The sequence below is a fragment of the Balaenoptera borealis genome, assembly GCF_965194805.1.
Source record: "Balaenoptera borealis genome assembly, chromosome: 2".
Taxonomy (NCBI): domain Eukaryota; kingdom Metazoa; phylum Chordata; class Mammalia; order Artiodactyla; family Balaenopteridae; genus Balaenoptera; species Balaenoptera borealis.
In genome coordinates, this window is record NC_138867.1 from 91,545,380 (window position 1) to 91,572,243 (window position 26,864).

Below are 26,864 nucleotides of genomic sequence, written 5' to 3' on the forward strand. Positions count from 1 at the left end.
TTTGTATCTTCCCCTCCAAATTCATAACGTTTAATGTTATGGTATTAGGAGGATGTGCCTTTGGGAGGTGATTAGGTCATGAGAGCAGGCCTTCATGAACGGAATTAGTGCCCTTATAAAAGAGATCCCAGAGAGCTCCCTTCCCCCTTCTGCCATGAGAGTACCAGGATGCGGGCCCTCCCCAGACACCAATTTGCCAGTGCTTTGATCTTGGACTTTTAGCCTCCAGAACTGTGAGAAATAAATTTTTGCTGTTTATAAGCCCCCCAGTCTGTGGTGTTCTGTTTTAGCAGTCCAGAAAGACTAAGACAGTTTCTGAGACTTATTATGTTTTATTTTTATTTCTGATTGCACCTCCAGTGAGTGATAAAGGGTCAGTAATAACGACATCCTTGTTTTGCTCCTCATCTTAGGCAGGAAGAAAGTTTTAAATATGTCACTATAGAAGCCTCTTATTAAATATGACATTTATTGTAGAAGGTTTCCATAATCTATAATCAGATTAAAGATGCTCCCTTCTATTCCTAGCTTGCTAAGAGTGGAGTATCTACTAGGTAGATAAATCATCCCTTCTTCTGGGAAAAGCAGATGAAAGTTTGCAACAAGTTCTGGAAATGTTATTCCAATATGGCTCCCTCCTGGCCAGTGGCACACAGGAGGAACAAGGAATTTGCCCATAACAAAGAAGTAGAAGAAGAGAAGAGAGGCCTAAGTAGGGATAGACAAAGGAATTTCTTCTCTTTCTTTTTCTCTCCTGAGCCACATTTCTTCTACCATCAGCCTCTCAACGGGTCTGACTCCTCTCAACATTTTTGTATCTTTTTTCTGCTTAATTTTTACTATAGATTGCAGTTCACATGTGCCCTGGATAAAATGAATAGAGAAGCATTCTTCTAGTCATTTCAATCTCCCTTTCAGCTGGGAAGTCATTTTTTTTTTTTTAAAGTTTTTTTGATGTGGACCATTTTAAAATTTATTTATTTATTTATTTATGGCTGTGTTGGGTCTTCGTTTCTGTGCGAGGGCTTTCTCTAGTTGTGGCAAGCAGGGGCCACTCTTCACCGTGGTGCGTGGGCCTCTCACTATCATGGCCTCTCTTGTTGCGGAGCACAGGCTCCAGATGCGCAGGCTCAGTAATTGTGGCTCACGGGCCCAGTTGCTCCGCGGCATGTGGGATCTTCCCAGACCAGGGCTCGAACCCGTGTCCCCTGCATTGGCAGGCAGACTCTCAACCACTGCGCCACCAGGGAAGCCCGGGAAGTCATTTTTAATTTGCTGTGTGGGTGACTGGTGACCAGCTCAGCCAATACTGTCCCATGGGCCATAGCAGATGCCCATTGACCTCACATCCAGGGCAACAAGATAAGCTCTGGTGCTTCACAGCTCCCCTCTGGAACTCTCTGTCCCAACCCCTTACATTTTCTAATAACAGCTGTGCTGTTGGCATCTCAGTGATTAACAAAGTATCAAACCATTCCCCTGGAACCTTCTAGAATTGCTTCTCATGGGACATCTGATGGATCTCTACTTCACAGATGGTTTATCAGCACATCAGGTAATAACTTGCTCTTCTCTCTCCATTCTCCAGGGTACATTTTAGAGGAAAAAACCCTCCAGGTCATATGATAGGTGTTTCATCTTTGTTAAGACAAGCACCTGGCAATGAATCTTTATAATATTAGCAGCATGCTGAACAAGCCTAGCCCTGGGTTCACGTTGAGAGTCTATAACTCCACATTAGCTTGAGCTTTCTTATGAAAGCTCAAAATTATTTATTTTCTCTGTGTATATTCCTGGCATATTTCTGCCTAGAGGAAGAGCAAAATCAATAAGTCCTACAGTTTTATTAAGTTTCTTAAAGAGCAGGATATCTGATCTGTTGGCTGGAGTTGGTTAATCACCATCCTATATGAATCCACCTTTGGATGGTGGTTTTTCCCACACGTTTTTTCAGTTGACATTAGTAATAGTGTTGTCCAACTTGAAAACCTTATTTAAAGAATAATTGTTGCCCCTGGCCACATATCCATGCCTCTTGGTGTAGCCTAAAGCAGCAAAAGGTAAAGAACATTTTCCTACACACATATTCTGTACTTTTAGTCTGCCACATACTGTCGTTCAATCTCTCTTCTGTTTTCTGAGGGTCTAATTGTGGCAATCTTAGCTACAATTTAGCCTACACCAGTTTGCAATAAAAGTCAAGTGAGATCACATGATGTGTATCCAATTTCACTCTAATATGGAGGATTCTGTACGCAGGGCTTGGGATACAATGAAGCGCGTTGTCCCCAGGTGACTGTGCTCTACTGGGGAAGATGAGCAGGAGCTGGCACAAAGCCCTCGACCTTAGCTGGACTCTCAGTGCTGCCTGGAGTCATCCTCCATGCAACTAGTCAGCTGCTTTTCCCTCTTGTCTTCATGGCTATTCCGAACTTTCATTCCTTTCTTCAAATTCCTTCCTCTGCCCCATCTTCTCTTGCTCTCAGCACATAAATTTGCCTTTTTATTCATTCAGAAAAACAAGAAGTCACTCACCCCCACAACCCAAAGCCACCTATAACCTGTATTTCCACCAAGACCCATGCTTTCACAGTCTTTCCTACTTCTCACTGCCAAAGTCTAATTCACCTACCTAACTACCTGTCTTGGAGTTTGTCTTCTGACTAGACAGAGACCTTGGGCCATCAGCCATCTACTTTGCTTTATATTCTGTTCGGTCCCTTCAAATATAAACATGTTCTTTAAAAAGAAATCCTCTGACCCCCCATATCACCCTCTAGCTACTGTTGTATTTCTTTTACCCTTTGCAGCCAAACTTCTTGAACAGCCATTTACATTCCCCATTTCCCTTCCTCACTGGCCATTTACTGCTCATCTGACAACAATTTGTCTTCTGTCCCCAAAACAGCAAAGAAATTATTTCCACCAATTAACTTCATGTAATTAAATCCAGTGGATATTTTTCTTCTTCTTTTTAATTATCTCACAGTGTTAACAACTTCCTCTTAAACTTCTCTTCTTTTGAGTTTCCTAAAAGTTTTCTTCTCTGGTTTTACTATTATGTCTCTGGACTCCTCTTAGTCTCCCTCGTTGGATCCTTTTCTTGTGATCCCTCTAAAATGACAGGGTTCCCAAAGGTTTCTTCCCAAATGTGAGTATGTTTTTCCACACTGAGCTCCACAACCACTCATATGGGTGACTCATAACGCTAAATATACAGCTCATTCCTCTCTGCATAGTTTCATAGGCTCTCATTCACTTGAATATCTCTTAGTCACCAGAATTCAATATGCTCCAAACTAGTCATATTGTCCTTGTTCCTAAGCAGGCTGCTTCTGTACTTAAAGAATAGCACCCAGAGGCCCAGAAGAAAACCTAAGTCTTTCCTGATTTTTCCTTCTTAGCCAGTACATCTTTGCATATTTTATCTCCTGAACAGAGCATAAATCTCTTCCTTCTCATTGTCATTGTTTTATTTCACTAATTGCCTATATAGCTTTCTAGCTGGTCTTTTCTTTCTTTGGTTTGAACCCACCAAACCTACTACACTTACCATTACTAGAATGATGCTTCTAAAAGGTGGATCCGTGCTAATTTCGCCAAAACTTATCTATAGATTTGATGCAAGTCTAATAAAAACTATGACCTTTTCCTTAAAAAATAGATTTTAAAATGTGACTCTGAAGTAGATATAGAATAGCAAAGAGCTAAGAACAACAGAGACATTTGTGAAGATTAGGGTGTAAATACTTGCTTTATTGATACCAAAGTTTATTTGAAAGCCATAATTAAGGCATGTGTTATTGCCTCATGGGTAGACAAACCAACCAACAACACATAATAGAAAACCCAGGAGACCCACTTATAAATGGAACAATGATCTTTGACAGAGGGCTATCTCTTAGGGCAAAATAGGGGGAACAGAAACTATTCAGTATTTCAAGTAGGAAGGATTTAAACAGGGCAATAGAGTTATGTAAATTATTGAAGGGCTAGAAGTACAAAGGTTTGGGACACCAGGGTGGATTAACTTTATAATTCACTGCTACAACCATCCAGAGAGTCAGAAATATTTGGCTGCTACCCAGGGGTCAGCAAACGTTGGGACACTCCTTCAGCATCTCCAAATTGCAACCCCAAGACAGGTGACTAGCATAGGAATTCTGAGTCCATTTGGCTCCTAAAAAAATCTTCCTACCTACCCAGGTGTGTATTTCTTCTGCCATTGTTGCTGGGAATGAATCGTTTCCACCTCCTCCTCCTGTTTTCCAAATTTCATAAGTGCATTTCTCTGAGAGCATCTATTGAACTTTCTTTTTTTTAAAGTATTTATTTATTTATGGCTGTGTTGGGTCCTCGTTTCTGTGCGAGGGCTTTCTCTAGTTGCGGCAAGCGGGGGCCGCTCCTCATCGCGGTGCGCGGGCCTCTCAGTATCGCGGCCTCTCATTGCGGAGCACAGGCTCCAGACGCGCAGGCTCAGTAGTTGTGGCTCATGGGCCCAGCTGCTCCGCGGCATGTGGGATCCTCCCAGACCAGGGCCCGAACCCGCGTCGCCTGCACCGGCAGGCAGACTCTCAACCACTGCGCCACCAGGGAAGCCCTCTCTGAGAGCATCTAAACCACATCTCAAACCTTGCTGGCAAAGAAGTTTGGAGAATTCATTTCCTAGGTTTCTAGCTTTTGTGATGAAGGGGAGAGCAAAAAGGGGAAATCAATGGGTGCCATGGGTCACAGAAAACATCTAGCATGGGGTGCATTGAAGATCAATGGAGAAAAGAAGAACTGTTCAATAAATAGTGCTGGGACAACTGGATATCCATCCCAGAAACTGAAACTGAGTTCCTGCCTCATGCCATACACAAGATTCAACTTAAAGAGATAAGCACTTTAAGAATGAAATATAGAAGAATGTTTTTCTAGTCTTGGGGTAGGGAAGGTTTTGATAAATGAGGTATAAAAAGTTCTAACCATAAAAGAAATGATTGATTAATTTTAATATATTAAATAACTTCTATTTGCCAAAAAATACCATAAAGGAAATGAAAAGACAACAAAGTAGGAGAATGTATTTATCACACATGTACCTAGCAAAAGTTGAATATGCAGATTATAAAAAGAAACATTTTACCAATCGATAGGAAAAACATACACACACAAATAAAATAGAAAAATGGGTAAATGACATGTAAGTGTATGGCCAATAACCATAAAAAGGTGTTTAATATCTTCAGCAATCAGGGAAATAAAAATTATTATCTAATTGAAATATTATACTTATTATATTAATAAGTAAATATTGAGTCGTCTTGACTTTTCCTTCTTACCCATGACATCTTTGTATGTTTTGTCTCCTAAATACAGCCTAAATCTGTTGTTTTTTTTTTTTCTTTTCACTTTCACTGTCATTGCTTTAGTTCACAAAGTCTTGGAGAGAATATGGATCAATAGGAATTCTTATATAATGGTTTTGGAAGGGTAAATTAGAAAATCACTTTGGAAAACAAGTTGGGATTATCTTGGAAATCTGAACATGGAAACACGCTATAACTGAGTAATCCATACCTAATATATACCTAACATATAAAGTGATCTGTATTCTAAGATGTTCAGCTTGTTTTAACTTTTAGGAATGTTTGTACATGTGCCCAGGAGACAGGCTCTTAGCAAACAGTTTGTAATAGCCAAAACTAGAATTTTAAAAAATCCATTATCAAGAGATGGATATATAAATTGTGCTACATTTACACAATGGAGTGCTATACAGCAGTGAAAATGAATGATCCACAGCCATACTCAGTCACCTATGAATCTTAGTAATCTGGTGTTGAGTAAAAGAGAAGTTCTAAAAGATCCTAAACAGTAAGACACCATTAAGATAATGTTCAAGCAACAAGTTAAGCAACATTTTTAGAGATAAACATTTAATAAAGCTGATTTTTAAAAGTAAAGGTAAACATGAAATTCAGAATAGTGCTTTATCTCTGGTTTATTGGGAAGGGGATGAGATGAGATAGAGGAGAAGTAGATGCAACTTATAAAGTGTTCAGTGGATAGTAGCTTCCAGAGTGTTACAACATAAATATGTTAATAAATTCTTTTGTATGTGACTGACATTGTATTAAACATTTAAATAAAAAATGATCTGTATTCTAAGATGTTCAGCTTGTTTTAAGAGTAAGGCTATCTTTTAATATTTATTTCATTTTTGATGTTTAACAAATACATCATGATATTTAAAAAAAAAAAAACCTGCTTCCTAGCTGCTGTCATCTATCTATATCACACATCTGGTCACCCATTTGCTAAAAATATTCATTTTACCTCAGTGCCAGAATGGCTTACTGCCCACCAAAACAGAAAGCAGGGTAATGAAAGCAAATAAATCAGGGAAAAAAATCTGATTTACTAAACGGGGGGAAATGTAACATTCATTGCAAAGCACCTGGGGATTTTATGTGCTAACATCCAGCAGGGGAAGTAAACCTGTGAAGATGACAAAGTAGAGTCAGGATCAGTCACTATGGGTTTTTGGTTTTCTTTTGAAATCAGTATATTTTGCCATTGGAGGTAGTGGGGGAGAAAGCAAAATGAAATAAAAGAGGAAATAGTTCATTATCTCTCTTTTATATCCTGCATTATCTCCCTTTTCCCTTTCGAACAAGGTTCCAATGCCTTAGTGTTACACACAAGGCCTCTTCTCTTAGGGTCTCTGGTTCTCTGCCTGTCCAGCCCCACCTCCTGTCACCTTCCTGATCTCTACCTGCTCACACCCTTCCCATAAAGCAAACTCAACTTCCTGTGGATCGCTGAGCAGATCCTGCTGTTTCATGCCTCTGTGCCTTTGCCGAGTCTGTTTGCTCTTCCTGAAAATCCCATCCTTTCCATCTTTCCCACTGACCTCTCACTAGGAAGTCTTGCCTGGCCCTTTAGTGTGAGGGATCCCTTCGTCCTTTATTGTATAACTTCCTCGTGGTAGTTATCACAGTCGCATAGAAGTTAATTTTCCTATCAGACCTTAAGTTCTTTGCGATCAAAGATTATATCTTTTTTTAAAATTAATTATAGCAGTGCTACCCAGTGCTTATCAGTAGTATTAACTGAATCAACGTGTATGGGAAAAGTACTATTTTGAGTCTGAACTCCTTTACTACCTTAACCTTTCCTCCACTCTTCTTCCCTAGGGCTGAATGCTCCTCCCACTCACCTCGCCTAATTAACTCTTTACTTGCTTCCTCAGGAACATTCTTTGTTCTCTATGAGTAGATGATTTTCCTCCTCGTGTGCTCTTTCATAGCACCGTTTATTTCTCTCATTGTAGTTGTGCATTTATGTCAATTTGTATCATTCTTTGAATAATGTTTGCTCCTCCAGCTAGACTGTAAGCTCTGAGTATAGGGACCAGGTCTGCCTTTATTCATTATTGCATTTCTACTATACGGCATAGTGTAGACTCTCAATAAATATTTGCTGACTGACTGACTGAATGAATGAATGAATGAACCATGAGCACTGCTGGAATTCAGGGCATAAGAATGGACTTATAGGGGATGCAGAGCCCACTCTGTGACCTGAGTGCATGTGTGACGGCGACATGGCCTGTTCAAAGGATTCCATGGGCACCTGCAGTAGAGATGAAGATGGGGAATATAGCATGGTGCTTCTTTCAGTTACTGCTCCCCCTTCCTGGTCCACAGACTTACGTCTGAGTCTAAAGAAGAGAAGGTTTACAGGCACAGGGTGAAGCACTCCTTTCCATGAGGGAAACTCAGATGTACTGCTTTGTGGCATGGTTGTCATAGTCACACAAATTGGAGAAAAGTTGGGAATTCTCCTGCCCCTGAAGAATACGGTATGGTGTTTTTGGTGCAGGGTGACTGAATGAGGATGGACTTGATTATTCCCTCGTTGACATCAGGTGCAGTGTAAACAGCCAGGCACTGCTTTCAGGTAGTTTTCTGGGGCAGGCATCCAGAATAAAGAGGAGCTTGGGTGAAGAAAAACCATGTGAACTCTCATGAGACAGCCTGAGGTAGAAATAACTAAGATTCAGGAACCCTATGAACCCTGTCTTGTGCATGAAGAGTGCAGAGCAGTGGAATTGGAAGGTTTAAAAATTTTTTTATGTGGGTCCCTCTATATCCATAGGTTGCTGAGCCCTGGGAAAGTAAGTTCTCTTTTTGTCATTGTAGTTCTCTGTGTTTCCAGATAAGAACTTGTTTCTGAATTATTTAAAGTTTTACACTGGGTATAGGCTCTAGTCTCAATCTTTAGTGATGTCTTTTACTGGCAAATTTGCATAGTTTATAGTCTGACTTGTAAAAAGAGCCCTTTAGTTTGACCATCTGGAAGTAGTACGAATTATTGACGTTAATTACTTCTCTTCCATATTCTATTTTTGTGATCCACTCAGTTTTCAGCCTTTGGTGATACATATGACCATCATCAATATTTCATCTTACATGCGATGGCCTCTAGGTCTTCATTAAGTGAGCTTATATTGCCAAATGAGTATGTTAATCTGAGAGAGCAAAGGCATTTATTGCCTCAACCTTTTTGCCTAAACTTGGTTATATTTTCTATAATTTCTTCACATTCAATCTACTTTTATTTTTAAGGCTTTAATTACTCTGGGAGCAATCTTTATTATCTACAAGAAACGTGACATCTGTAGGCTTTCCTTCACATGAGAACTTCAGTTCAGTTTCCAATGACAATGCCTACATCCTTCAAACTAAGATACTTTACTAGACGCAGGAGAGGCAACCTGGATAGGTGGGAGGGCACCGCATTGCACGTAAGGGAAACTTGGATCTGTTTCTGGATCTTCCACTGACTCCCGGGCCTCACATGTTTCTTCTATACAATTAAGGTGATGAACAGAACATCATCAAGCAAGAATAGACCAGTACTCAGTTTTGGTGGGTTGGTCGGGGTAGACATTGCTATAACTCAACACACACATACACACACACACACACACACACACACACACACACACACGGAAAGGCCTGGTGCATATCAGAAGGTAGTGGAGGAGGCTGTGTTCCAGAGCTAGAGAATTGCTTCAAGGCCAAGTAATCCAAGCAAGTCTTGTCTTGTTATCTTCTCCTCCAACTCCTACCTGCAAGAAAAAAGTCTTGTTCAACCTAATTCTTCATACCTCTTCCCTCTCTCTCTCTGTCACTGACCTGCTTTCCTCCTTTGGTATCCCTTTAATAGAACACTTTTGGCTCCTTGGCTTCCCGGCTACAACTTAGATTTCTTTCTTCTCACATATTTGAACTCTGCAGCCTCAGGGAGTTTGGATAACGCTTGTCCTGATTTAGTCCACAGGGTCCTTGTGACTACCTTAATTAGCTTCTTTTTAGTTCTGTCAGGCCATCAAGCTTGCCATCTGCCCTCAGAAAACTCCATCCAGCCACAGCAAACTCTCATTTCTTGGTCTTTCTTGAGTCTAGCAGTCTAGAATTTCGTGCAGATAAACATTAACGGTCCTTAACACTCAGAGTCCCAGGCCTCATGTGGGACTCCAGTCCCATAACTGAAGATGAATATGATTCTTCCTATTCTGGCTCAACCCAATGCTCTACCAGGGATTGGGAGACTTATTTATTACCTGCATCTGAAGATAAACATTAATCTTCTATAGTTCACATTAATCTTCTATAGTTCACATCACTTAAACCCATGCTGAAGAAGGAATATTTTCCTTCTTACCAGCCCTGTTCTTTAAAAAAAATGTTCTCTGGTCATTGTTCTGTGAAGTACTGGGTTACTGCACACTATGTCTTGGATCTGGAGGCATCAGCAAAGTCTCACAGTTGGGTCTAGTTAAGTCATATTAATTTTAAGCTTCTCTTGGATGGGAGATCTACTGGTACTTTATTTTTATCAATTTCTTTATTTTTGACTTTCTATCATCTTATATTTTTCTTTACAACAAATGAAAACATAATATAAATGCTGTTTTGTAACCACTTTGGTTTTTCACCTAGACATTATTTCATTCCAACAATTTTTCTGTGTCAGTTATGATAGTATTCCACTGATGCTGGTTGCCATATTTATTTAATCATTTTTTTATTGTTGATCATTTAAATATTGGTACATTTTATTTATTTATTTATTTTTAAAATTGGGGAATAGTTGTTTTACAATGTTGTGTTAGTTTCTACTGTACAGCGAAGTGGAGTTTCCTGTGCTATATAGCAGGGTCTCATTAGTCATCTGTTTTATACCTATTAGTGTATATATGTCAATCCCAATCTCCCAGTTCATCCCACCCCTTCTTTCCCCACTTGGTGTCCATACGTTTGTTCTCTGCATCTGTGTCTCTATTTCTGCCTTGCAAACAGGTTCATCTGTACCCTTTTTCTAGATTCCATATATATGCTTTAATATACAATATTTGTTTTTCTCTTTCTGACTTACTTCACTCTGTATGACACTCTCTAAGTCCATCCACGTCTCTACAAATGACCCAATTTCGTTCCTTTTTATGGCTGAGTAACATTCCATTGTATATATGTACCACATCTTCTTTATCCATTCATCTGTTGATGGGCATTTAGGTTGCTTCCATGACCTGGCTATTGTAAATAGTGTTGCAGTGAACATTCGGGTGCATGTGTCTTTTTGATTTATGGTTTTCTCTGGGTATATGCCCAGTAGTGGGATTGCTGGGTCATATGGTAGTTCTATTTTTAGTTTTTTAAGGAACCTGCATATTGTTCTCCATAGTGGCTGTATCAACTTACATTCCCACCAACAGTGCAAGAGGGTTCCCTTTTCTCCACACCCTCTCCAGCATTTATTGTTTGAAGATTTTTTGATGATGGCCATTCTGACTGGTGTGAGGTGATACTTCATTGTAGTTTTGATTTGCATTTCTCTAATAATCAGTGATGTTGAGCATCCTTTCATGTGCCTCTTGGCCATCTGTGTGTCTTCTTTGGAGAAATGTCTATTTAGGTCTTCTGCCCATTTTTTCATTGGGTTGTTTGGTTTTTTAATACTAAGCTGCATGAGCTTTTTATATATTTTGGAGATTAATCCTTTTCCGTTGTTTTCATCTGCAAATATTTTCTCCCATTCTGAGAGTTGTCTTTTCGTCTTGTTTACAGTTTCCTTTGCTGCGCAAAAGCTTTTAAGTTTCATTAGGTCCCATTTGTATATTTTTGTTTCTATTTCCATTACTCTAGGACATGGGTCAAAAAAGATCTTGCTGTGATTTATGTCAAAGAGTGTTCTTCCTAAGTTTTCCTCGAAGGGTTTTAAAGTTTCTGGCCTTACATTTAGGTCTTTAATCCATTTTGAGTTTATTTTTGTGTATGGTGTTGCGGAGTGTTCTAATTTCATTCTTTTACATGTAGCTGTCCAATTTTCCCAGCACCACTTATTGAAGAGACTGTCTTTTCTCCATTGTATACTCTTGCCTCCTTTGTCATAGATTAGTTGACCATAGGTGCGTGGGTTTATCTCTGGGCTTTCTATCCTGTTCCATTGATCTATATTATGCTTTTGTGCCAGTACCACACTGTCTTGATTACTGTAGCTTTGTAGTATTGTCTGAAGTCAGGGAGCCTAATTCCTCCATCTCCCTTTTTGTTTCTCAAGATTGCTTTGGCTATTTGGGGTCTTTTGTGTTTCCATACAAATTGTGAATTTTTTTGTTCTAGTTCTGTGAAAAATGCCATTGGTAGTTTAGTAGGGATTGCATTGAATCTGTGATTGTTTTCGGTAGTATAGTCATTTTCACAATGTTGATTCTTCCAATCCAAGAACATGGTCTATCTCTCCAACTGTTTCTATCATCTTTAATTTCTTTCATCAGTGTTATAGTTTTCTGCATACAGGTCTTTTGTCTCCTTAGGTAGGTTTATTCCTAGGTGTTTTATTCTTTTTTTTGCAGTGGTAAATGGGAGTGTTTCCTTAATTTCTCTTTCAGATTTTTCATCATTAGTGTATAAGAATGCAAGAGATTTCTGTGCATTAATTTTGTATCCTGCTACTTTACCAAATTCATTGATTAGCTCTAGTAGTTTTCTGGTAGCATCTTTAGGATTCTCTATGTATCGTATCATGTCATCTGCAAACAGTGACAGCTTTACTTCTTTTCCTAGTTTGATTCCTTTTATTTCTTTTTCTTCTCTGATTGCTATGGCTAAAAAGTCCGAAACTCTGTTGAATAATAGTGGTAAGAGTGGGAAACCTTATCTTATTCCTGATCTTAGTGGAAATGGTTTCAGTTTTTCACCATTGAGAACAACGTTGGCTGTGGGTTTGTCATATATGGCCCTTATTATGTTGAGATAAGTTCCCTCTATGCCTACTTTCTGGAGGGTTTTTATCATAAATGGGTTTTGAATTTTGTTGACAGCTTTTTCTGCATCTATTGAGATGATCATATGGTTTTTATTCTTCGATTTGTTAATATGTTGTATCACATTGATTGATTTTCATATATTGAAGAATCCTTGCATTCCTGGGAAAAACCCCACTTGATCATGGTGTATGATCCTTATAATGTGCTGTTGGATTCTGTTTGCTAGTATTTTGTGGAGGATTTTCGCATCTCTGTTCATCAGTGATATTGGCCTGTAGTTTTCTTTCTTTGTGACATTTTGTCTGGTTTTGGTATCAGGGTCATCATGGCCTTGTAGAATGAGCTTGGGAGTGTTCCTCTCTCTGCTTTGTTTTGGAAGAGTTTGAGAAGGATAGGTGTTAGCACTTCTCTAAATGTTTGATAGAATTCACCTGTGAAGCCATCTGGTCCTGAGCTTTTGTTTGTTGGAAGATTTTTAATCACCGTTTCAATTTCAATGCTTATATTTGGTATGTTTATATTTTCTATTTCTTCCTGGTTCAGTCTCGGAAGGTTGTGTTTTTCTAAGAATTTGTCCATTTCTTCCAGGTTGTCCATTTTATTGGCATATAGTTGCTTATAGTAATCTCTCATGATCCTTTGTATTTCTGCAGTGTCAGTTTTTACTTCTCCTTTTTCATTTCTAATTCTATTGATTTGAGTCTTCTCCCTTTTTTTCTTTATGAGTCTGGCTAATGGTTTATCAATTTTGTTTATCTTCTCAAAGAACCAACTTTTAGTTTTATTGATCTTTGCTATTGCTTCCTTCATTTCTTTTTCATTTATTTCTGATCTGATCTTTATGATTTCTTTCCTTCTGCTAACTTTGGGGGTTTTTTTGTTCTTCTTTCTGTAATTGCCTTAGGTGTAAGGTTAGGTTGTTTATTTGAGTTGTTTTTGTTTCTTGAGGTAGAATTGTATTGTTACAAACTTCCCTCTTAGAACAGATTTTGCTGCATCCCATAGGCTTTTATTCGTTGTGTTTTCACTGTCATTTCTTTCCAGGTATTTTTTGATTTCCTCAGTGATTTCTTGGTTATTAAGTAGTATATTGTTTAGCCTCCAAGTGTTTGTATTTTTTACATATTTTTTTCCTGTAATTGGTATCTAGTGTCATAGCGTTGTGGTCAGAAAAGATACTTGATATGATTTCAATTTTCATAAATTTACCAAGGCTTGATTTGTGACCCAAGATATGATCTACCCTGGAGAATGTTCCATGAACCCTTGAGAAGAAAGTGTATTCTGTTGTTTTTGGATGGAATGTCCTATGTTGTTTAATGTGTCATTTAAAGCTTGTGTTTCCTTATTTATTGTCATTTTGGATGATCTGTCCATTGGTGAAAATGCGGTGTTAAAATCTCCTACTATGATTGTGTTACTGTCGATTTTTTGCCATAACCCCTTTTATGGTTGTTAGCATTTGCCTTATGTATTGAGGTGCTCCTATGTTGGCTGCATAAATATTTACAGTTGTTATATCTTCTTCTTGGATTGATCCCTTGATCATTATGTAGTGTCCTTCTTTGTCTCTTGTCATAGTCTTTATTTTAAAGTCTATTTTGTCTGATATGAGAATTGCTACTCCAGCTTTCTTTTGATTTCCATTTGCATGGAATAACTTTTTCCATCCCCTCACTTTCAGTTTGTATGTGTCCCTAGGTCTGAAGTGGGTCTCTTGTAGAGAGCATATATATGGGTCTTGTTTTTGTATCCATTCAGCCAGTCTGTGTCTTTTGGTTGGAGCATTTAATCCATTTACATTTAAGGTAATTATCGATATGTATGTTCCTATTAACATTTTCTTAATTGTTTTGGGTTTGTTATTGTAGGTCTTTTCCTTCACTTGTGTTTCCTGCCTAGAGAAGTTCCTTTAGCATTTGTTGTAAAGCTGGTTTGGTGGTGCTGAATTCTCTTAGCTTTTGCTTGTCTGTAACGTTTTAATTTCTCTGCCCAATCTGTGTGAGATCTTTGCTGTGAGAGTAATCTTGGTTGTAGGTTTTTCCCTTTCATCACTTTAAATGTGTCCTGCTACTCCCTTCTGGTTTGCAGAGTTTCTGCTGAAAGATCAGCTGTTAACCTTATGGGGATTCCCTTGGATGTTATTTGTTGTTTTTCCCTTGCTGCTTTTAAACTTTCTTCTTTGTATTTAATTTTTGATAGTTTGATTAATATGTGTCTTGGCATGTTTCTCCTTGGATTTATCCTGTATGGGACTCTCTGTGCTTCCTGGACTTGATTAACTATTTCCTTTCCCGTATTAGGGAAGTTGTCAACTATAATCTCTTCAAATATTTTTTTCAGTCCCTTTCTTTTTCTCTTCTTCTGGGACCCCTATAGTTCGAATGTTGGTGCGTTTAATGTTTTCCCAGAAGTCTCTAAGACTGTCCTCAATTCTTTTCATTCTTTTTTCTTTATTCTGCTCTGTGGTAGTTATTTCCACTATTTTATCTTCCAGGTTACTTATCCGTTCTTCTGCCTCAGTTATTCTGCTATTGATTCCTTCTAGAGAATTTTTAGTTTCATTTATTGTGTCGTTCATCATTGTTTGTTTGCTCTTTAGTTCTTCTAAGTCCTTGTTAAACGTTTCTTGTATTTTCTCTATTCTATTTCCAAGATTTTGGATCATCTTTACTATCATTACTCTGAATTCTTTTTCATGTAGACTGCCTATTTCCTCTTTGTTTGGTCTGGTGGGTTTTTACCTTGCTCCTTCATCTGCTGTGTGTTTCTCTGTCTTCTCATTTTGCTTAACATACTGTGTTTGGGGTCTCCTTTCCACAGGCTGCAGTGTCATAGTTCCTGTTCCTGCTATTGTCTGCCCCTAGTGGGCAACATTGGTCCAGTGACTGTGTAGGCTTCTCAGTGAGGGGTATCAGTGCCTGCGTTTTGGTGGGTGGAGCTGGATCTTGTCCCTCGGATGGGCAGGGTCACGTCTGGTGGTGTGTTTTGCGGTGTCTCTGAGCTTAGTATGACTTTAGGCAGCCTGTCTGCTAATGGGTGGAGCAGCGTTTTGGTGTTGAGATGGAGACCTCTTGGAGACTCTCACTGATTAATATTCCCTGTGCCTGGGAGTTCTCTGGTGGTCCAATGTCCTGGACTCAGCTCTCCCACCTCAGAGACTCATGCCCAACCCCGTCCAGAGCACCAAGACCCTGCAAGCCACACAGCGCAGAAGAAAAAAAGAAAAGAAACAAAACAAACAGACAAATGAAACCCCAAGACAAATGGTAAAAGCAGAATGAAACAGACAAAAAAACACACACACACACACAAAGAGAAAACAAAAATGAAGAGAGCAACTAAACAAATAAACCTCAAAACGAAAACCAACACTAAACTAAGTAACAAAACAAAACACCAAAAACAAATGATAAACAGAAAGCAAACTTTAGGTAGGTCTGTGGCCCTGCTGTGGGCCCTGTGGGACCAGCTCAGGCTCTGACCTCGCCCGACTCCTGTGTGTACTCGCCCCAAAGTCCACAGTTGCTCCCAAAGTCCACAGCCTTAATTTAGGGAACACTTGTTGTCTATTCAGATATTCCACAGATGCAGGGTTTACCAAACCAATTGCAGGGTTTTAATGTGCTCTTCCTGTGGCTGCACAGAGAGATTTCTGTTCCTCTTCTTTGGTTGCACCATCACTGGAGTTCAGCTTTGGTTTTGGCCTCGACTCTGTACGTGGGCTGCCCTCAGGTGTCTGTTCCCTGTCCCGGCAAGACAGGGAGAAAGCAATGGCTGATTAGGGCTCACTTGCTCACTCAGGCCAGGCAGAGGGAGGGATATGGCAGTCACAATTGGGATGTGTGGGGAGTGCCTATGGCGGCAGAGGCTGGCAGGAAGTTGCAACAGCCTCAGGTGCACCGTGCACTCTCCTGGGGAATTTGGCCCCAGATCGCAGGACCCTTGGCAGTGGCGGAAGGCACACGCTCCCCAGAAAGTGTGGGTAGTGACCTGAGCTTGCTCATAGGACCCTTGGTAGCAGTGGTGGCAGTGGTAGCTGTTGTGCCTGCCTCTGGGGTCCGAGATAGCAGCTGCGGCTTGTGCCCACCCCTGGAGCTTGTGTAGGTGGTCCCCTGCTGTCTGTGAGCACACGGAGAAAGAAGCTCCTATGGCAGGCCTGCCCCTCTCCTCACGCACCCCGCAACAATGGTCCCTTGCCTCTCTGGCAGGCCCAGGCTTCTTCCGGGACTCCCTCAGCTGTGGTGCGCTAGCCCCCTCAGGCTGTCTTCACGCCACCAACCCCAGTCCTCTCCCTGGGATCTGAGCCTCAGCACCCAGTCCCCACCTGCCCAGGAGGGCAGGCAAGAGTCTCAGGCTGGGGAATGCTGCTCAGCACTGATCCTCTGTGTGGGATTCTCTCCACTTTGCCTTCCACAGCCCTGTTGCTGCCCTCTCCCCTGAGGCTCCAAAGCTCCCCACCATCACCCCAGTGAGGGGGCTTCCTAGTGTGTGGAAACTTTTCCTCCTTCACAGCTCCCTTCCAGAGGCACAGGTCCCATCCTGATTCCTTTGCCTCTTTTTTTTTTTCTTTCTTTTTTCTTTTGCCCCACCCAGTTACATGAAGATTTTCTTGCCTTTTTGGAAGTCTGAGTTCTTCTGCCAGCGTTCAGTAGGTGTTCTGTAGGAGTTGTTCCACATGTAGATGTATTTTTGATGTATCTGTGGGGAAGAAGGTAATCTCCATGACTTACTCCTCCACCATCTTCAAAGCTCCTCCCCTTAGTACATTTTAAGTTCTATTCAGACATGTAATTTGGGTACTCAACAAGCAATGTACTGTAGATGGTTCATTTAGATTATTCATATTATGTAATTTCTGTGTTTGTTTAACTTATCACCAAAAATTCAGAGCTGTGTCATTCAGAGAATTGCTCTAGTGCCTCTACTTTTAAATGCAAAACTGAGAGTCTTTCCTGTTCTTGGTCACATCCATAAGAGAGAAGAGAGAATAAACAGTTAAAATTTTCCAGGGAGTCTTGAATTCTGACCTACCTCATAGGGATAAGGCTTATAATTAAGTTTTCTTAATATTCCTCAGTTTCCCATTCTAGAAACATGGGGTACACAAATATATCTTTGCAAATAGGGGACCAACCAATTGTATTAGTTTCCTAGTACCACAGATTCAGTGGCTTAAAACAATAGAAATTTATTCTCTAACAGTTCTGGAGGCTAGATGTCCAAAATCAAGGTGTTGGTAGGGTTGGTTCCTTCTGAAGGCTCTGAGGAGGAACTTATTCCATGCCTCCCTCCTAACTTCTGGTACTTACCAGCCATCCTTGAGCATTTCTTGTTTTGTAGGTTTATTATTCCACTCTCTACCTCAGTTTTCTGATGGCATCCTCCTCTATATGTCTCCGTGTCCAAACTTCTCTCTTCTTATAAGGACACCAGTCAAATCCTGTGTGACTTCATCTTCACTTGATTACATCTGCAAAAACCCTATTTCCTAATAAGGTCAGGTTCACAGGTGGATAAAAATTTTGGGGGGACAGTATTCAACCCAGTATGCTAACAACCAACCAACAAACTTTCATTTGGCTTCTCTTTTTGGGGCTTGGGCAGAAGGGAGAGGAGGATTTTACTTCTCCCAGTTTTTGATGGATATCTCCTATAAAACTAGAAACAGACTTGGATGCAAGTCAGAGAAAACCCAAAGAACATTTTTTTTCTTATTCTCTTTCTTTGTATGTGACAAGAAGTCTGGAGACAGATGGCACAGAATAGGTACTGTGGTTCCCAGTGCCAGCTGAGGGCCAGGTGCTCCTTGTCTTCCCACTCTGTCACTCTTAGTGTGGGGATTTTGACCTTATGCTTGCTGCCTCGTGGTCACCAGATGACTCCTCCACTTCAGCATCACACTTGGGCAAAAAATACACACCAACTGACAGCTCCTTTCCACAGAGCTTTCCTGGAGGTCCTATCTAGTGCCTTTCACTTAGATCTCATTGTCTAGAGACAACTTATGTGCCAGGGAGGTGGGAAGATTTTTTATTTCTTTTTAATTTTTTTTTTTTTTGGCAGGATACATTACTGCACTAGAACAAATGAAGTTTCATTTAGTAAGGAAAGAGGGAAAGTAGATATTGCAAGAGCAAACTAGGACTCTCTGCAGAATCACCCAAAGTTTATCAGAGCCAGGACTCTAGTCCCCAGTGAGGAATTAGGGTTAATTGCTTTAAGTAGTGAGTCAATGTTTGTGTGTTTGTGCAAGCACATGATATAGACGCAAGGACTGACTTTTTCCCATCCTGGCCAGAAATGCTGCTACCTACTATTAAACAAAATCTTGTTTTATAAGTTTCAGCAACTCTCACACTATAACAGCTTCCTTATGAAGCTTGTGTTTTGTGAAAATATGTCACTAGCTCAAAACTATAGAGCTAAAGTACTGGTTGCATAGTATTCTAGTAAATGTGTATTTTATGATTGATTTTAGCCAGCCCCTATTATTGGACATTTAAGTTCTGATATATTTCTTACCAATTTTCTTTCATATCATTTTCTAATTGGGTGACTTTTAAAAGTTTCCCACCCTCCTATAAGACTTAGTTACTGCATAAAGCTGAGATGTTTAGAGAGCTTGATTTTATTAAGACTGACGTCTGTCTGGGTGGGATACATTGGACTTTTCTAATGGCATGTGATTTTAACTAGGCCAAGAAGTGATGGTAAAATATCAGCTGATAGATAATATGAGAGTAAAGGGGAGAGAATATTCAATCGTTTTCCTTTGCAATTTTCCCTTTTTTGTCCCCATATGCTTGGCTTCCCTTCCCCGTTATTACCATTTTACTTACCCTTAAAGTTAGCCCAAAGGTCTTGTTAATTCTTTAAGACCGATTTTTAAAAAAATCAGTCTCAGCCACCAGCTGTATGTTGTCTCCTCCTCTCTTCACCTCCACTTTAATTCTGACACAGCCATCTGACCCCAATGCATCAGATATGGGCTCTGACCTCCAACAGATGCTCGATTTTTCTGTATCTCTTCTCGCTTTGTTCCAGGGCCTGTCTGCTAGGGACTTCCAAGGCAGGAGGAAGCCCAGCATTACACCTTTTCCCAGGCCGTATGCAGCATACTAATGCTGGCTCCCTGGGCATTGGCAATTGCAGATATGGACTGTTTATGTCAGGGATGAAAGTAGGTGACCAGGTGCAGCTGCCAGGCAAAGATAATGTAGGAATGAGAATGTCAAAGTAGCTTTCTCAGGCCTTAGATTAACTTTGCTTGTTTCTCTTCTTTTTCTCTCCTTGTCTATTCAATCTTTCTACCCCAGGGTTCCAAGCATCTTTCTCAAGACTTTCATCTGTTCTGCTACATTAACTGAGTTGGCTGTTCTAGGAGGAATGGTAGTCCTCACAAGAGGGAAGGGGAGAAGGATGGTGGAGGTAAGGGTAGGAATAAGAAGACAAAGCAGCATACCGACGGGAAGAGTTTTATCATGTATCACAGCACCTCACTAGAAGCACCAATTAGTGTTTCTGAGATTATAATTCAGTTCAGGGTTCTAATTCTTAGCCAGCATGTTAAAGTATATATTGCAAGGCTAGTGATGTTATGCCCACCTCACATTTTAACACTGGATAGTTCCACCTGCCTCTGGGAATTAAAATGAACGATGCATTCCACATGCAGCGCGTCATTCTCCATCTTCCTTCCCTGCACAGTTGGAGCTCAGCTCATTTGTGCACCCCTGGCTTGCCAGCCTCTTATTCTTGCTTCACCATTCCTCTTCCTCCCTTATCTTGCAAGAGTACAAGTGGCTATTTTTTCCTCTCTATGCCTTGCAGCCCAGCACTGAAATAATTCACCCTTCCTCTCCTTATTGACAGACACGGACCTCACTCTAGGAGTGAGGACAGAAATCAGCAGGCTGCCCTCTGCCCGAGGCTGAACTGGCTCCACGGGGGGGTGGGGGGCAGGGGGGGGATGTGGAGGCGGCTTTGATAAGCTCCTGTGGCCACTGCACCGGTGGACCAGCCATTGGTGCCTCCACAGTGTGTGCGTTCCTCCCCCTTGACCTGGCCCTTTGACAACACCATTTGTTGTCATCGGTCTCCTGACGCTTGGAAGGCTGGTGAAATCTGCAGGCCGTTTCTTAAATCTTAGAGGAGGAAAGGATGCATACTAACTCTTTTGGGACCTTCTAGTCTCTTTTCTGGCTGGGAAGAAGCTCATCTATGGACTGAATAAGTGCTCAATCATTGGTTCCATTTAATTCAGCAGATATTTATTGAGAAGTGCTTGGGGTCAGACATGATGCTAGGCAAAACAAGTCATGAAAGATGAATGGGACCCAGACCCTTTCCCTACGGGAGCTGAAAGCTGAGTGAGGGTTATAGTAAGGCATGTTTCTGAATAGCCTGAAAATCTAATAAGAGGCGACAATTCTATAATATCTTGGATTTTAGGTAGGTCGAGATATGGCAGATTCATTCTGACTGGGACAGGATCTGGGAAGTTTCAGAAGGTGATGAAATTCAAACAGGGCCAAGGAGAATGTGTATAATTGTAACAGAGTGTGTTTGCGGGCATGTGGTAGGGAGGAGGATGGATATGAGAAAAGGTATTCCAGATGGGAAATGAAGAAAAAAGACTGTGTGGTTTGTGTAAGGTTGAATTCCACATATGTGTATGTCTTAGCTTGGGATGCCATAAAAATGTCATACATGGGGGCTTAAACAACAGAAATTTATTTTCTCACAGTTCTGGGGGCTAGAAGTACAAATTGGGGTGCCATCATGGTTGGGTTCTGATGAGAGCTTTCTTCATAGCTTATGGACAATTGCCTTCTCACTGCTGTGTCCTCACATGGGGGAGAGTGAGAGTGAGAGCCAGATCGGAGTTGCACAACTGTGACCTGGGCACCACTCTGCTCTCTCTTTGGCCAACTTCCTAGGGTCTCAGTTAACTCATCTGCAAAATGAGAGAGTGGTGCTAGATGATTTCAAAGGCAATGTAATCCTTCTTTCTTCTTTTTCTCCACAATTCCCTCCATTCCTCACTCCCTCCCTACATCTTTTCTTCCCTCCTTTCCTTTCTTTCTTCCTTCTTTTTTCAAAAAAATATATGTTAAACACTCACAAACCTTATGCTGTATATTATGAGATGGGTGTTGTGATCATATAGCACTGCCATGCTAAACGTCTTGTCTATCCTTGATAACACAGTGCAGTGTAGGTGAGCCTGTAGAAAGGACAAAAAGATTGTGCCACCTTGTCTGATCACCTCTGAACCATGCCCAAAGTTCTCCAGGCGCTTTTCCTCCACTATCCACACCTTCTACCCCCTCAGTCTTGCTTTTGCTGGGCCTCTAACTGGGCAGAATTCTATTCTAGCCCATACAGAAGAAGGCAAGTGAGTCTTTCTGTACATATTGAGATTGTAGATTGGAAAATACAGGGTCTCTTGTGATGGCCTGCCTGTTCACTGAGTAAGAATACCAATGTCTCCGTCTGCAGACTAGATTAACCACCAACGCTTAATTGTCCGATAGCAAGTTTATGCTGACGAATATAAAATATTAAGAAAATAAAGCCTTTACGGGTCAAACGGTTAACATTAATATTAAGGAAGTACCTACTATGGGCCTGCTAGACTTTGATCTAGTTGTGGCTGGTGCCTTTGTCCTTTCTCTCTTCCCACAATACTCACCTTCTAGACATAAGTGGGAGACATTTAGTTTCCTATATCTGACGTTTCTAGGAAGCCCTGTTCCTAAGAACTTGAGTTTCTGGCATCTCAGAAATTTTTCTGAATTGCCAAGAAGAGGTGACTATGCTGATTATTACTACTTTTCTTAAAATGAATAGTACTAAATAAATCAGTGCCATTTCCCCCTTCATTTAGATAAACTGATCTCAATTACTAGGAAGGCTTTGAGCATTCCAGGGTTTTATTCTGACCAGTTTCAGCAAGCAAAGTGAAAGAGCAAATCCACACGAGTCCATGATGGCATATCTACCAGGCTTTCCGTTCCCGGCACTGCCCATCATTTGCTCTAAGTTGCCGCCACCGGAGCAGGCAGCCTTGCCAGGCCTCTTTGTCCAGATGAGTCTCCCTGGGGACAGGTGACTCTGAAGAGAGTTGGGTTTTGCTGCCGTCAATTGCTGAAAACTCATGATTAGCTGGAGACTGCCAGTCACCTGTTGCACCCAAGTCTGTTTTTGCACGGGTGCAGTCTTCTTGTTTTGAATCACGTCTCCCTGCTTGAGTTTATTATGCCTTGGTTCCTCGTTACCTGTATGTAGTAAAGCTCTCTCCAGCTTGCTTTACTCTATATCCATTCTTTCATGGCTATTTTAAACACACAATTACTAGGGAAGAATAGGTGGCTTTGAGGTATACTGTTAACATCAACACCTGGCTCTCACAGTAATGCAGCAATCTCTACCTCGCAGAATTATAGGTTCTGTTTTGATAATATGGGTTCATCTGGGTTATTTTAGCAATCATTTGAAATTTTATACACACACACACACACACACACACACATATATACACACATCTTTCCAGGAGACTACAACAATGACAATTTTTAATGAAATAGAAACTTGCATTGCAGTTCAGTGACTATAGGAACATTGACCAAAATCATCTACCAGATAGTTTTTGTTCATACAGAATCTGATTATTTTAATAACAATAATAATGATAATAATATCATTTATTGAGCATTCCCATTTCTAAGCAGTTTAAATATACTAGCACCTTTAAAAACACACTAAATCAAGCTGAAAGGATATCAAATGTAGGCAGACACTATGTGTCCATTGAATTCAGATAATTAACAATATCGTACTTTCTTGGAAACTCATATCCCTTTGGTTGTTTACGGTAAATTCTTTTTCTCTTTTTTTCAGAGGACCTGGAAGTAGACTGGGCAGAAAGGGTCTCCCTGAGAAGCCCACAGAGCATGTGGCCCTCTCCCTCTCTGGGAGGAGCGGCAGCTCTTTGTTCCTTTCACATCCCTCCTCATTGCTGCAGACTGACACGTGTGTGTCTCCTCTCCTTAGTACCACTCTATCTTCATGAACACTGCAGTTTGGTACAAATTTAGTGCTAAAACTTGATTTGGCAACTTTGGAAGAGCATCCTGCTTTGTTCTCCTGGTCTCACCTTGCCACTGTCCTTGAGGTTTTTAACCTGGATGAGGTAGAAAGTATAAACTTCAGGAGCCTACACAGGAGTTACACAGGAGTTAGTATGTGGGTAAACCTTCCCATAATTCCAATACTCTCAACCTGTGCTTTCCTCTTTTCCTTCCACTTCCTAGGATACTGTGGCTCCTCCAGGGTTGAAATTAGGGAAAGATTGGGAGGGAAAGGGGTATATACATATGTTCTTGTTCACTGATATTGTACAATGTGGAGTATACTCCGTTCATGGAGTTTTTGGAGACCTCCCACCCCATCACTGAGATATGCTCTCTGGCAGTTCACCTTGATAATGGTAAATGAGTTCTTCAGGCAAGTTACTTCTTATTCCTTCCTCGGCCTTGAGCCGTATAGTAATGTACTTCCAGCTTCTCTCTGCTAAGATTCCTTGACCCCTGCTAGTGGCCTGTGGAACAGGATTTAAGATAGCTTCAAGCCAACTCTCCCCTTTGCATGGAACACTCCTGGTCCAGGGAAATCACATCTGTGTTTTGTTCCATGAAAGTCTAAGGAGGGACCTCCTTCTCTTCTGCCTGCAAAGTGGCTGGCTCCCCACAATAACTTCCCTTTAGGTTTCTCAGGAGAGATTGAGGTGGATTGCAGGCCCCTTTGCCCTAAGCTCGAGACAAGGGTTAAGTTTTGGCTTAGGTTAAGGGAGGGCTTCTTTAAAGCCCATTTCACTGTTTTTGAGCAAGAGAAACATATCTCTTATTCTTACACCTCTCTTAAACATTCCTCAAAATTCCCTTCTATTCCTTCTAGTATTTCCACTCTTTCTCAGCCTCTCCAAGTTCTTTTGTGGATTGGAGGTGGGTGTCCAGCTAAATCCCCAGATTGGTTCTCAGCTACCTATTTTGAAAGTCCCTGCTTTTGCTTTCTCACAACTCACTTTATGATGTAAATGAGGTTGAGCTTTTGTCTTATGGCCCCGGTCAAAACTGCACTGTGTTAGCTCCATTTTAACATTTTGTTTTACCTACAACCAAACAGAATATTGGCAAAAGTTATTGATGACTCATCAGTTCACAGATGCAATCATATAAATAGCCAATACACATATTCAAAGATGCTCGACATAATTGTGAAATCTTGGAAATGTAATTAGAGCAATTAGATATGTTTATTTATCATATTGGTGGAATGTAAATGATTGATATAGATAGTAGTAGTGGCGTGTAGGGAAATAATACATAGTTGGTGGAGTATGCATTGGGATAGTCTTTTCTGGAAAGCAATCTGTCAGTTTCCATTAAGACAAGAACTGTGCATGTTCTTTGAGCCATCATTTCTATACCTCTTTTTTCTACCCTAGAGAAATATTTGTCCATGTACTTACAAAGGCAGGCCAAAGACATTCATTGCAGCACTGCTTGTGAGAACAAAAGCTAGAGAAAACCTATCAGTGGCAGAAGAGTTAACTTATCAATTTCCAAATCTGCCTTGAAGTTAGTGATGTGGTATTAGTGGAAGGAATATGGGTCACTGCCAGGTTATGTTTTTTAACAAGTACGTGTACCTTCTCCATGCTCCTCCACTTATAGGATGAATATAATCAGAAGACCCTAGGACATGGCTGGCAACCAGGTGGAAGGAGCTTAGGTTCCTGAATGAAGGAAAACAACCTGTCAATCTGCAAAACTCTCATTGGACCAATTGGTGAATAAGACATAAACTTCTACTATATCAAGCCACTGACATTTGGGGATTTATTTGTTAAAGTAGCTAGTGTTACCCGAGTACAAATGATACGTAGCAGTTAAAAAGGAAGAAGTAGATTAGTATGTTTTGACTTAACTGTATCTCAAAGATATATTAATGAAGAAAGCATATAGCATCATGTAGATTAAATAACATTTATATATGTGTATATATATATATATGTATAAACACATAGAAAAATTTTTGCAGGGTAAACACCAAGCTAACAATAGTGAATGCTTCCAAAGAGGGAAATGGGATTGGGTATTGCGGTAACTGGAGACTTTTGCTTTGTATTATTGAAATTTTTATGAGGAGAATATTTCTTGTATTACTTGTGTGATTACAATTATAAAAGAAATTGGATTGGCTCCCTGGGCAATTGCTTGGCTCGAACTGCTCATTTTTGTTTCTGTCCTCATTTATGTGAGGAAAATAGATAAAAGCTTCTCATCCTGCCCTGTTCACTAATATCCCATAATCAGTAGAGATTATTGGGAATAATTCCCAAATTAGGGTTTTTGGCCCAGTTATGTGGAAATGCATCAATAATTTAAAAAACCCACAAAATACTCTAAAATAACTTGAGAAGACAAATGCTAATAAATCAATTATGACACAAAAATAAATATATGCAGATTTAGAAATATTTTGAGGGCACTGTTAATGTAGCACCATCGAATTCATAAATATGCCTTTTAAAGAAAACTGGATTTACTCAACTGCCATGACATCACCTTTCATCAAGCAACGATGGCGAAACTTCGCATTCTGAATTCATTATGTCAACAGCGTGGCAAGAATGGAAGCACATTTCCTCTCTGCACTGCTTATGGCATCCGGTGAGTCACTGGGGTATGTTTTCTAAGAGAGTAAGAATATCTAAAGCGCCCGGTCATGAGTGACCCAGAAAACAGCAGTAACAAAATGCCTTTTCTGCTCCCCTGCCACTCCACTTTTTATTCATTGCTTCCTTCAGGACCGCTCTGCCAGCTGGGTCATTGACACATTTACACACCTGTAATTGGTGCCTCTTTGGCTACCCCTTGGGTTACCGAGGCAACTGCCTGTTCTTATGCCCTTTGAGAAAAGCACCGTTACAGACTCTCTTAGAGGCTCTGTGGCTTGGACTAACCTGGTCTTCTCACACATCTTCATAAGACCTCAACTTCAGATCATGCCTTAGGTACCACACACCACTTCGCTACAGGGAGGGAAGCTGGGTAGGTTTTAAGTCTCATTCCTCTCTTCTCCTCCTTTTCATTTCATTCTCCTAAACAGGGTAGGATTTGATCTCATACTCCCCATTTCTTTCCCCATTTCCCCCAACATTTTCTTTTTCAACATTTCTTTTCCCCCAACATTTCCTACACAAGTTTTATTCCATAATTCTTGCTGCAGCATTTAGTAAGATTCAGATAAAATAGAAATAGCAATGTATCAGTGTGCTTAGCAGGAACACCATAATGTTACTTTCCTTCCCTCGATGTCTCATTCCTTATTTTCTGCAGGAGTTTATCAGTGTTGCGAAATACCAGCCAGGTAGGATTTTAAGCTGGGAGTTTTAGATTGGAATACCAGCTGTTGTGCTTTATGGAAGGCGAAAATGGTTCCATCTGAAAAGGATGAGGGTGGTGAGGTG